General features: G+C 50.4%; 1 protein-coding gene across 2 annotated transcripts in view; it reads left to right on the forward strand.

Moving 5' to 3' along the window:
* LOC142560538 (membralin) overlaps positions 1–13,718 on the forward strand; it is a 235,722-nt gene that overhangs the window by 55,474 nt on the left and 166,530 nt on the right. For both annotated transcript variants that reach the window (XM_075672718.1, XM_075672715.1), the window contains exon 2: positions 2,764–2,870. The gene's annotated coding sequence lies outside the window, so the exon portion shown is untranslated. The remainder of the gene's footprint in view (positions 1–2,763; positions 2,871–13,718) is intronic.

The following is a 13,718-nucleotide window of genomic DNA, read 5'->3' on the forward strand; positions in this document are numbered from 1 at the left end:
TTCACGGGCTAACGAGTGTTGAAAAGTTGTCGCTCAATGCGAGACGCGCCTTTCTGTGTCGGAAGTCCCTCGAACGCTATCGCTGATTCGTTGTCTGTGTTGTCGCCGAACCCTGTGTGGTCAGACTGCATGCGAGCGACGCGAATAAAGTACGCCAGCGATTACGCTTTCGTCTGACCCGCGGATCCGATTTCGACGGTCGCGTGCTCGCAGCTCCCGTTGTGCTCGATTGGTTGCTTCCTTTTCGGGGCACAAGTTCGCCCAGTAAAGAGCAGGTCACTCGCACTTGATGCCACAGTCTGGTTCTTTCCCGTCGCCGTACAATATATGCAATACAATATATAGTAGTTACTGTGGTTGTTGGGAAATCACGTTTCTTTTCCTTATATGTTAATTTTCCAGCAACGCGCCGCCTGTTGTCCCAACCCTCACTGACCGCGAGCCGCACCAAACTGCACTGCGATGATTATTGCTTTGTTTGTATATGGTTACTGGGCTTATATAAACATCATATAAAGATTATTGATCGCGAACCAAAGTGTCCCACCTCAAAACGCTTCTACAACAGCAGAAGAAAAAAGAGAGAGAGATAGAGAGAGAGAAAAAAAAGAAAGAAATGCCACTCTTACTGCGAGAGCAGGCATTGCGTAAGCCAATATAGATTAAAGTACAAAACGACACGTGGAGATGCCTCTTTGACGTTTCTGCACCAGCCAGCATTGACTTCATAAATTCTGACGCCGTCTGCTCAGGCCTAGTGAACTGCTTATCGGTAAAGAAAGATGCGCTGCATTATATTAAAACAAAGGAAAGAAAGCTAGATAGAAACTGTAAAAAAAGAAGAGGAATCCGTGACGTCGCACTGACGTTCCGGTGTTTCGGTGCGAAGCTAAAATAAATGACATTTCGTTATTTTATTACCTAACCAAATAAATAAAGTTGGAGCATTGATCTTCATTTCCTCTTCTAGTAATCGGCCTCTGACCGCGAAATTGGCGAATATTAGCCTGAACCGAGTTATTGTTTCTCGACGTATAGCGTTCCTTTGACGAGGCACGATGGTGTTTACGTGGCGGTGTTGCGAGAGTTACTTCGTATAGCAGCGAGTTTCCACGTTCGCCACACTTTTGTTTTGAAGCTGGGCAGTACGTGGCCCTTTTCGCATTTCTTGTTTTCCTTTTGCGCATCTGCGACAATCTCTTTCGACGAACTGCTCAAACCAACAACGTTTGTTTGCGTGCGCTTGTGTGCGCGGTGTGCTGCCGCCGTCCTGTGCAAATTCTGAATGACTCGCACTTCGAGGCCTTTCTGCGCGAGTGATTTGCGAGTCGGCAGCCGCGGGCATTGGCTCCAATACAACGCTGCAGGAAGTTCTGGCCGTGCATGAATAGTGCGGTCCATCTGCCGTATACGACTACATTGGCTCCAATACAACGCTGCAGGAAGTTGTGGCCGTGCATGAATAGTGCGGGCCATCTGCCGTATACGACTACCTTGTGACGTGTTTCGGTTGGTGGCTTTACTGCAGTAGTGAACTTGAATATCTATATGATATTGCGTTTTCTTTTTCTTGAGAAATTCGCTTACCTGCTAATAGTTGCCGTTTATTTTTATTTATTTAAGAACAGCATTTCTCTTTTGCCCGATTGCTTTAGGACCAGATGTTCATTACGCCTATACCAGGGGGAAGAGAAATGCAGAACGTTTTGTGTATTGCTGGGGCCCCGGCCGTAGCTCCACTGTAGGTTTTAATAATTCCGTGGTAATCACGCACTGCTGCCTGCATTTGTGAATTTGTGTGTGAATGCACGCGGGCGTATGTTTCTTATTTCTTACCCGCCGTGGTTGCTCAGTGACTACGGGGTTGGGCTGCTGAGCACGAGGTCGCGGGATCGAAACCCTGCCACGGCGGCCGCATATCGATGGGGGCGAAATGCGAAGAAACCCACGTACTTAGATTTAGGTGCACGTTAAAGAACCCCCAAGTGGTCGAAATTTCCGGAGTCCTCCACTACGGCGTGCCTCATAATCAGAAAGTGGTTTTGGCCCCGCAATATTTTTCTTCTTTCTTTTTTTACACCTCTCTTTCGCTTTAATCACGCCGTACATTGAACCGGCAGTATTGCACCGAGCCTTACGCTCAGCAAACCTCTCCGGTTATCACTGAACTTTCTCTCGCAAGCACACTCGTATTTTCGGATGTACTTACTGGCTGGTGTGCTTGCTGTTTACTTGCGATACGTTCTTGGAATACCCAAGTTGCGCGTGTATGCGATGGGCATGCCGCGTTGCGCGAATAGCGTGGCGGTGGTCGTTAGAGAGGCCAAATGTCCGGGTCCCGTGCGCTCTGGCGTGGACGCAACGTCAACTGTCTGAGCGATTTACAGCTCCGAAGGCCCCAACGTCCACTGTAATTAGTCATAAACTAGGTCATACGTGTGCGCGTCCTTGAAACCGCGCTGTTTTTTCAATCCGCCGATGCACAACTGCCGAAAGCATACGGAAGTTCGCGGCCAGTGTTCCGGCGCGAAATTAAGAAAAACAACAACAAGAAAACGCAACTTTTGACCTTCGTTTTCTGTTCTCCTAAAAAACAGTTCACCGCGAGATTGACGGAGATCGAATTTTGCCGGAATACTTGTCGAGTATAAATCGATTTGACATTTCTCTTTGCTGTCGTCTCTCTCTCTCTCTCTCTCTCTCTCTCTCTCTCTCTCTCTCTCTCAGATTTCACGTGCTTAATCCGACTTCCTTCTCTCGCAGGTCGGCGCAGTCGGGTACGGCACTCGAGCTTCATGTAGCACGGACCCCCCCCAACGACTGTGCACCTTTCTTGTAGCGCGCACCGAGAGCGCGGCAGTAGCGCCAAGGTAAGCAACCGTTCTCCCGTTTTGCATTCGGTGCAGATGGCGCGCGCGCGTGATTTTGTTTTTCTCCCCCGTATACCCGCGGCGCACGAACTTCGAGTTGTGATGCTCGCAAGCTCGTGTGACCTTGGCAGGTGCAGCAATTTCACACGCGTGTGTGTCCGAGATCGTTCTTCTGCACGAGCAATATGGTTGCGTTGGAATTGTTTGCTATAGAATAGTGCTTAAAACAAAAAAACAAACGAAAGAGAGAGAGAATAGGAAATAGAGCAAGAAAAGAAATCTAAGGTTGCTGGACAAAACGATATCAAAAATAAAAAAGAATGAAACAAGCAACAAATATCTTGTTACAACGCACATTTCCGCACGTTTTCCTTGACGTTGGCGCGCGCGCATATCTGTACTCTTGCGTACCCTTGCTACGCGGTGTGACACACGCGGTGATCATGTAAAATAGCCATAGTCTTCGTTGTTATGATAGAAAAATCGGACCAGCAATTAATGTTATTTTTTTGTTTTAAGTGTGAGCTTTCGTGCAAGACAGCAGCAGCACCCAGCAGTCACGCCTCGGTTAGGAACCGAGTCCGGGAGGCTCCACATAGAAAGCTTCGAAAAAAGAAAAAAAAAACAACTTCAGATTTCGCTCACTGTGTGGATCGGTGCTACGCAAAACACTTTGCTAACCAGCTTCGTTTATGATTGCGCAAAGCATTACGAAACTGCACGCCAACGACGAAAACAGTGAGACGACGGTGGCGACAATCGTATGGGATCGAGGCGGGCGGCATAATTGATATACTCGGGCCGTTCGACGCGAGCAAATGCCGATGGTTGGCTTTCTCTCCTTCTCCGCGCAATCACGCCGGGCTGCGGTGATGTGCGCGCGCCGTATACAGCGATCCGGCCAACGGATTCAGTCGCGGTCCACACTATCGCGATACCGTTGCCTAATTCATTTCGCCCGAGTATTATGCCTTATAGCGTTGAAAGGAGTTCGTAATGAACTCCGCAAGTTAGACTGTGAGGCCGGTCCCGCGCTACACGCATCGCACATCGCCGCCTGTGGCTTGCCCATCTGCAGTTTGTGAGAACGAACACTTATGCTGGTCGTGGCCTTACAGGAATCATTTTTCTTTCCTTGAACAAGTCCCGTGGGCGGCTGAGCACCGCGGAGATGTGACGAGCCACGGCGTGCCGGCGCAGAGGCCAGCAGAGGAGGACGTCGTTACGCATTTAAATACGCCGACTGCGGCCTGAAGTATATTGTTCTCACGGTACATGAGGCTTCACGGAAACAAAGTTCTGTGGTGCCGCAGTAAGCACGTACATGCGTGCGACTGTCGCGTCGATTGGGCCTACGTGCGGCCACCAGCCGCTTGATGTGCGCGCAGGCGTACATTCTTCTATTGAGCCTTGCGCCGCATTCACTAACCTTCACTTCTCTGCGCCCCTATATAGAGCACACAGATGTCTGGGGTTAGGAGGGTTCGTCCCTTAATTACTCACAACAGCTGCTTCCTTCCCATTCTTCCACAGGGCTGGTTTACGTGCCACAAATGCATCGTCCGCTTTCAAAAAGCAGGAACACTGCACAGCTGTCACTGACCTGCATTGTGCTGTCGAACATATTCTGAAGCATTAAAAAAAAAAAAACTTTTTGTACGCGAACAAACGGACGAAGAAGAGGAGCAACACAAGCGATGTTGCGTACTCCAGGGACCGTACTGCGGTCGAGTTGTAGCGACGCCTGCCTATCGAAGCTCGACCGACGTTACTATTAGGTAGCGTGGCGTTGTCGGCGGGCTTCAGGCATGCGGTAGACCATGGCGACCGGGCAAGGACGAGACGATTTCTAGTGCGAAACTTGCACGGTGTATTCAAATGTTGATGAAAGATGATGAGAAGACAATGAAGTGATCTCAAAAAAGCACATTTCGGAGCCCCTTAAATAGGCACTCTACAATCGTGGGAGGGATCTTGCTTCAGTCGACGTAACGTGACCGGATCAGAGTCTGATTCGCGGAAAGAGGGCCCCTCCTCCTCCGGTTATACCGAGCCTGCTGCAAGGAGGAGGGCGTCCCGCCTCCGGTCATACCATCAGGTCCGGGAATTGCAGACGCTTGTCCTTCGTTTTTGGGCGTTGCTGGTTCGCGGAAGTTCCCCTGTAGAGCTTGACAGTTCGAGGAAAGGGTCCCTCTAAAGTCGCACGCACGCACGCACGCACGCACGCACGCGCACGCACGCACACACACACACACACACACACACACACACACACACACACACACACACACACACACACACACACACACACACACACACACACACAACACTCGAGATGACCATGGCGAATTAGGAGGTCGCGCTTCATTTCGACGAGGCATGGTGGGTGAAAGTCCTTTCTGCACGAGGTGCTAGACGCCAGCCGTAACAACGCTCGTCCTTGTGTTGCTCCACTTCTTCGTCCCTGTTTGTTTGCGCACAAAAAGTTTTTAAAAAATCAATCTGTTCCAACCAGGCCGATTCGCAGTTGTGCTTCATATTCTGAAGCACAGCGGTTTTAGTCTGTGACGGCACCAACGGTGGAGCAGCTGCGCCAATTGCGCAAAACTGCGCCGATAGCGGGCCTTTGCGCCATGCTGCGCCAAAACGGCTATTTAGCGGAAAATCGCGCCGAGCCTGCGCCACAGCATACATAAGAGCGAATCCCTTCTTCCGTCGATGCTTCGCAGCTACTAAAATTGAAATCAAAACCAAGAGCAAGCCATCATCATCATCATAAAAGGAAGCGGAGGCCCGTGCATAGTTTCTCGCTATATAGTAAGAAACGCCTGTCGGAGCCGTTCGGTTCGTCATTCGCGCTTTCTCTATGACGGAAGGGCAATGTATTGCCACTGTGCCGTCTTGCTGGCGCTTTTTGGTGTTCATCGAACCTCCATGGTACCACGGAGTTTTCTGAAGGAGGATGCCACATTTTAGAATTAAACATTAGCGTTTTCGATGTTTACGGGTGGTAGCGGGGTTTCGCAAAAGAACCGCTTCGATCAGAATCGCGTGTGGTGCATAGTTAAAAATAGTATTAGCGAATCAATGAGGTCGAACACATCGAGAGCCGCCCTGCACTTCGATGAGTGACGGCATGTTTGTTATCGCAAAAGTTTTGCGTCGAGTTTGGATTTCACTGAAACGGTCGCGGACGCAAAACCCCGTTTGCATCTCGCGCATGCGCAGTGGCGCTGACTCTATCTTATTTTTTTTTATCTCTTGTGGCCGCAAATTAAACCTTTGAGGCCCCTATTCGATACTCCCCTAATGTGCATGGCATGACATAAGTATCTTGAGTAATGTCATGTTCAGTGCAGGCGCGCGTGCTGGTCCGTGAGCCTTTGCGCACAAGCCGTGACTGTCGCGCTGTCCTGCATCCTAGGTTAATAAACACGCGTTTGTTGACGCATATCTGTGGTGCCTGCGCCTTCTCTGCGCGGTGTCGACAAACCGGCCGTAGCGCCCTTTGTGCTTCGAGGTGTGGTGGAGCGTCGCGTCCTTTCCTGACCGCGCTTGCAGGGCGTGCCTCGCGCAACATCTCCTCGACTATATCAGTTGAAATTTTCACGGTGTACGGTAAGCACATTTGCATTGGACCCTGCGCGCTGGACCCTCCGCCTTCGCCAGAACCGGCGCCGGAAGGCGATATGGCTGTTACACCACTGCGACACGTTAGCATGAATTCGCCAAAGACGGGAAATATATTCCCAGGTCGTCCTTCGTCCGTGGCGTGGCGCTTGGTGTACGGCGTTGCACGCGCGCTCGTTTCACGCTTTTTGCTTCTTCCATTCCCACGTGACCACAACAACGGCCAGGAGAGCAGGGTCTAGATAACGCAGCGGAATAAAACACGGACGCTAACACAATCCTGAACGCACGACGCCTTTGCCACGGTACGAGACCTATACGGGGTGGTACACGCATGAGCACACGCCACCACAACAAAACCGCCATTGTGCCACAGCATGGCCGCTACAGCGGAACAATACCACATGACTTCTTCCGCTATTGTCTCCTAGCGCACGGAAGGTGCTAGAGCCTCTCTTCAGTTTCTTTCCTCCACGCGTTTCCCGCACTCCTCAGTGAGGATCTCTCACCAAAAGGCAGCGCCTGGTGTCGAGAGTAGCGGCGCGGCTGACACTCGCGCTTACGAGGCTTTGGCACGAAAGGAGTGTGTGTGCCATCGTGGCCTACTAATAGGTTAGATGGGCTGCTTTGCTCGGAGGCCGAGATTCGATTCCACTGTATTTCACGTATTTCAATTTATCGCAGAGGTCCGAAATGAGGCGAGACAAGGAATACCTACCTCCCGCAAAATGCCTGTAATGACACTAAGATTGATTCGCAATAAAGAAAATGCAGTTCGCCACGGGGTAGGAAGGAATGCCACGAAAAAAAAAAAAAATGTTCCAAGGCTATAATTGCACCAGAACTTCCGTATTCTTTCTTCTCTTTTCCGCAGTCTGGTTTTCATTTTGTACGTTCTTTTTTTTCTTAACATATAAGCCTTTCCGTTCTGCTGGTAGTCAACCACCCCCTTACGTTCTTCTGCATGGCTCTTTTGCGTGCTTATAAACCTGCATTAGTAACCTATCTGCCTGATTTGTTTGTACCTGACGTGGTAGGTCAGTAGCTAGGACATTGCCTTTCTGAGCACGAGGCTGCGGGTTCGAATTCCGGCCTCGTCGGCCGCATTCCGATAGGGACGGAATGAAAAAAAAAAAAAAAACGCTCTCGCACAGTGCATTGGGGGACACGTTAAAGAACCCCAGGCGTGGTCAAAATCGATCCGTAGTCGTCCACCACGGCGCCCCTCATAACCCACTGTGCAGTTTGGGGACGTTAAGTCGTGGCCTCCGAGATAGCGTGGGCGTGCCTTTCGAAGCAAAGGTGCGCTGTTGGCATCTCGGAGTCCACGATAAAGCCATATAGTTTCCTACATAAATCACTAGAGGGAACTCTGGCGCTGCGATCGTTCAACTGTGTATACCATGGAAATAACGGTGCGGTTAGTACATGGATTTGCCTATAATCTCCGTGCTTGTAACTTCAAACGTTATTGTTACGTTGTTTATTGCGCTTTATCTTTACAAATGGCCACACAGTCGTATAGCTTTCTTAACACATAGAGGCTATTTGTATCTGCGCAGATGCGTACTCTTTGCGAATCGTTGCTTTCACAAGGAAACATTTCGTTAAAAAATTTGATCAAACAGCGAAGTCATAAAGGTTGTCCGAAGCTAGAAGGACGAAGCTTAGGCAGATTTAAGTTATACTGCCGATCACTACCGTGCTGGGTGAACCGCAATATACTTGCAGTTCTCGCAGACGCCAGTGCCAGAGTTCCCGTTAGTAGTTTCTGCAGGAAACTCTGCGCGTTAAACCTGGTAACCTAATTTTTAAATATACACATTTCTTCGCGAAGCGTCCGTTGAATGCCGTCTTTATTGTTTACAAGTTGAACGCCGGTCGCGAGTTAACCAGACAACTTGCGACCGGTGGAACCGTTCCGGGAGCGCTCGCGACTGCGTAGTGACCTGGTCCCTTCGGTGTAGGCGGTCGCCTGGCCATTAGGGCGAAGTGCCTTCCTTCGATGACCTGCTTAAGCGGCCGCTTCATCTAGATGTCACGTACATCACGCGATGGCGCGCACTCGGGAATGCCGGGCGAGATAAACCAAGCCGCTCGTGCGATTTCTCGCTTACGCATAGTAAAGTGCTCGGGCAGCAGCAAATCCGCGATGCTGGAAATCTTACGTACACCTCTGCACGTCGCGGTAGGTTTTCCGAACTTCGACAGTATACTACTTTCACGTCGCGCACGCAGATGCGGCAGCGAACGCAGTCTTTCTCAAGCCACCGATTCCGCACAAACATCTCTGTCGTACTGTATATTGCAATAGGAAAATCATAAATGGGGGTTCTGTGGTAACGTGTGATAAAGCGCGAATACGTTGGGCATTTTTGTTTGAGTTTGCTATGTGGCGCTGACGTGTAGAATTGAATTTAATGAACTAAAGGCGAACAATGTCGAAGAGAGCTGTTCCAGTGTTTCGACAAGAGGAGATGACAGTTTTACAAGAAGTAAGACTTTTCCTTTTCCCTTGTTCGCCTTAGCTGCATTATTTCATGTCTCCGTCGTATACAACCGCACCTTGATCTGCGATGGATGCTGAATTGGTAAAGTGCGTTTCAGGAGCGCGAACTTGCACACCTTAACATGAATTGCGTCGAATTTCACGCTTGTAGGGAACCTCAACCCCAGGCTCTGTCGGAAATTTTTGGGTTATAACTTGCCTCGCATCAATTTCCACGCTTAAGGGCCCCATAACCAAACTCCGTCTGAAGCTTTAGTTATATGGAACTCGCATCGCGTCAATTTTTACGGTTAAAGGTCCGCATGTCACCGAGCTCCGTTGGTAGTTTCGGTTAAGACGTTAATTGAGTTTATTAGCACGCTTATTAAAGAGCCCAGTCACCAGGATCCGTCAGAACTATTGGTTATAACATGAATGGCGTCGATTAAATTTCACACTGAAAGAGCCCCATCACCAGAATCCACCAGACATTCTTGGTCATAGAAAAAGTCGTAAATCACCGCCCAGAGGTCGCTATATAGCAAAAAAAATTGAGATACGCTTTATTAATAGCGAAGATTTAAACAAGTGAAATATTTTAAAGCAATGATGCGAGGAGGCGAGCCACACTTTCCATCATCGAGGGCTCTCTCTTCCATTCCCTCATTGTGCATGCAGGTCGCGTAGGGACCAGGACCCACGTGACATTTACGTCACGATTCCTACCTCTTTTTGTCGTCTCACTTATTGCTTTGCGGCACATTTCCGTTGGAAGTTCTTGCGCGCTCAGCGTTTCACGGCAATTTCCGAGCTGTTCGCGTTGCTTCCAACGATTTCTGTTCTGTAGGTGCCGCATGTGGTGAGGAGGCCGTTGCTTGTGGCGTCCGCTCTATTGCCGGGAAGAGAGGCTTGTCCGAGGAAAAAGGGCACGCTTTTGAATAAACATCTGTGTTCACGGCGTACATCGATGCAGTCCGTCAGAGACACTATCGCCACCGCGTGATCTACGCACCGCTCTAGTCAGATTTCCATTTCAAACCCGGTGATGGGCATGTTGAACGCGAACGTGGGAAAGAATAACGTCAAAGTACGGAAGGAGAGTGCTTTGCGATGTACACGAATCGGCATCGGCTTCTCATTGATGCTCCTTGGCACCGAGTCGCGAAGTAATCGAGTAGTTCCTCTCCACTTTTGTCATTGTGAACGAAATGAGCTTTGGTTCCTCGTGCGAATGCATTTCTTCCCTTGTCCTATGCGTTCTGTTCCTCCTCGGGCTTTGTCCTAGGCGGGTGGCTCTCTAGCTTTCGTCGGAGCGGATATATGCTCCTCTTTCCGCGTTCCATTTTTGACGTCGAAGATGACAATAATGAAACAAAAAATCGGGCTTCTCACGCCACCTCTGCAGCTTATTCGATGCGTGTGTCCCGCCGTTCGAAATGAAGAGCTAGAAAAAAAGAAGACGAAACAACATCAACATCGGTGTTCCAGCGAAGACGAAGACTTTACGCAACGACAAAGAAACAAAACCAAATAAATGAGCAAGGAAAAAAAAACGGGAGGGGTGGCAGTAGGGAAAGGGCCGGTTGTTCCGAACTGGCGGGCCCGAAAATCGCCGGCGAAACACTGCTTTCCTTCTCCTTGCGTTGTGAGATCGCTCTCCATCCTTCCAGGTGAGCCGGCGGCAGGGCCTTTCCTCCTTTCCCGCCCTCCGCGCGCTGCGGAGTCGGCAGGAGGGTCAAGTGTATGAGACTCACGTAACGGTTATGTAACCGGCCCTCTCCTCCTCCGTACTCTCGCCCTTTCCCAACCCGGAAGTGCGGCGGCCGGCCCCGTCGGTCTAGCTGTGCGCCCCGGCGGTGTGCCGATGCAGCGTCAAGTTTGCCGCCGGTCGGTGAGAAAGGTCGGCCGAGAGACCGTCTTCTAGGCCGCCGGGACAGGAAAGGAGGAGGGGGGCCACGGAGGGGAAGGGGGCTGCCGGAGGCGGCGGAGCGCGCGTTTTGCCTTTGCCGCGCGACTCTCCTCGGTGCCTGTGGCATTTTGTACAGTGCAGTGCAACTGGGGGAACTTTTTTTTTCTTCCTGCGCGCGGGTGCCCGGAGCTGACGTCGTTTGGAAGGCGCGCAGTGACGGTCGTTGGGATTTCTTACTTCTAGCAACGGTCGTCGTCTCTGTTCTGTTCCCTGGCCGGGTAAGCTCCTGTTTTTGCGGAGAAGGCTAGCTCGGTACTGAGCGTGCGTTTCATGCTAAGGAAGGCGGGTATTTTATTATTTGTTTTTCGCGTCTGTGGTGTAGCTCTGCCGGTGCAGTTGCAGCTGGACTGCATCGTCGTGGTGGGGCTAGGGATCTCTCAGTTTGTTTGTTTTGAGCTTAGCATTTGCTGTTACTTATTGCACTGTCCGTCTGCATCTTTGCAATGTTGCGCGCCGTATTTGAGTTCTGGTTTAGGTTTGTCTCGGCCTGGCTACTGCTCGTCTGGTCGTTCACGGTAGCGCTGCTTGTGGCCGGATAGATTCGCGTTATTGGTTCCGCAGTGTATCAGTCCATGTGTGCCTTGTTATCGGTTCTGACGTATTATGCCACCATTTTAAACGACGTCTCTGTCAGCTTTTGTCACACCTTGAGTTTAGCGAACTTTGTGCGCGCGTGAGTGGCTGTGTGATTTAGGACGTTCGCCTACACCGTAAAATATATTGCGTACAGACGTTCTTTTCTTTTTCTGTGGAGTCGGTGTTAACTTCTCTTCAATGTCCCGCCTGTGAACACCGTTTTGACTTATATGACTAACGTTCATAGACTGTGGATAAACAGCTGTCTCCGATTTATTGTTCTGCGAAGAGACCAAAATTGACTTGTCAGCTACCCTTTGTCTTTCGTTAGTTCTTATATAGACGAATGCACAAGTGTACAAGAAGGCTAGAAGTCTATGCACAGGAGCAGACAGAGATGGAAAAGATCGTGGCATGTGGACGCGATGACTCTCTGCCTTGACTACCCTGTATAGCCGATCGTTGCGTTGCTGCGCGTAGTGTCATATTGTAAAGCAATGCACTTATGTACTATAATAATGTTATAAAACAAGGCGTTGCCATCATATACCGTCGAGGAATAGTGCCAGCAGTGCGGTTCGAATCAGTGAGAATGTTTTCCTCTCGGGTTCGACTAAAGTACGATGACCACAGACAGGTGGTCGCTGAACTGTTTTGACAAAATCAAGTCGTACGACTAGAGTAATGACGCATGTTTTACGTACCTCTCAGAGACTACATATTTTCGCACAATGGGCTTCTTTCATTCTTTGCGCTCTCGTACGTTAACCCGGTGGTGGTTCAACCGCCTATAATGACGGAAAAAGAGTGGCGTTCTTGCGCAGCTGGCGCCGATCCCCGATTGCTTTTCATTGGTGTTTACATGCGCGACCCCTGGCTACGCCTCCTACGGGGTCAAACGCCTTCTATGTAGATCAACGCCAGCGCGTCGCATCCAGCAGTAGCCCGTTTGTTTCGTCGGCTTCTGGGATATACCATTTTTTTTTTCTGGTTGCATTATATTCGGGCGTAGCCGCGGATAAACGGGACGCTCAGACGTGAAAGTTGCGGTAGTTTCCACCGGCGCAATGTGGTTATTGTTTCGCGTCTTCAGCGCTCCAGCTCGCTGCACGCAACTATCGACGGGACGGCCAGCAGTCCGTGGAAGGGCGGCGGGCGAGGAGGAAAGAGTGGCGCCGCCGTCGACGACCTGCGCAAACAAGCAGGCCGCCATGATAATAAGGACAACCCCTTCCCCTACTTACCTACCTCTTCCTTCTTCCTCTCTTCCGATCCGGGGCCGCCCGTGATGATCGTTTGCGCCGTAAATGAGGGGCACCGCGCGCTCCCCTGCTTCTCATACCGCTTTGCTTTCTTTTTCGCCGCTTTCTTTCTTTTCATTCCCTCGTTTTTTTTTCTTTTGCTTTATACTTCTACCCCGTCGCTTTTGTAGAGTTCCTTTTCTGTTCTGCGGTGGTGGCAGCGGCGCCTATCCAGAATATCGCCCCGAGAGTTTTCGCGTGTCGATCACGCGTCTTTTCGTGCGTCAGTGCGGCACGTTTGCCTCTGTACTGAAGGAGCTGCACTGCCTGCTATTCTCTTTCTTTGTTTCGTTTTCTCGCTTTTACCGCTTCTTTCTTCGATTCCGTTGCGCACGGCGTCTATTGACCCGGATGTTTCGTGCGCCATCGATGTGAGAGTTGGCCGTGTGAGTGTTCAACGGTCCACTTAAGCACACCGAAGTCTGTTCCGTTTGCCTGAAGCAGGAAGAGCTGCAGTTCTTTGCATGGCCGGCAGCGCAGACGAGCCAATAGTTTACTTCTTGCGGCAAATTTGGCGGGCTTCAGTAAATGTGCTCTTCTGAATAAATAAATAAATAACACCCTAATTGTTTACCATTGGGCGTGTGTTTAAATCGCGGAATAGTCGATGCTCAAGCCGGTGCTCAAGACGCGTCCACACAAAATTCACAGGAGTGGCGGCAGTTGTGACGCATTCTTTCTCGGCAGTTACTTGTGGAGCAGTGCATTAGCTTTCCAGTTGAACATTTTCTTGAGAAAGCCTCCTTCGCCGACCGCGAGAGGCGTCATTGTAGAGTTTTGGGGACGCAACCAACGGGCGTGACAGAATCTCCGAAAGCGAGCACAAAAAAGGGCGCTAAGGACCCACAATCGACTGTGCCCCCCCCCCCCCCCCCCCCCCCCCC

Source organism: Dermacentor variabilis, chromosome 10 (genome assembly GCF_050947875.1).
Source record: "Dermacentor variabilis isolate Ectoservices chromosome 10, ASM5094787v1, whole genome shotgun sequence".
Taxonomy (NCBI): Eukaryota; Metazoa; Arthropoda; class Arachnida; order Ixodida; family Ixodidae; genus Dermacentor; species Dermacentor variabilis.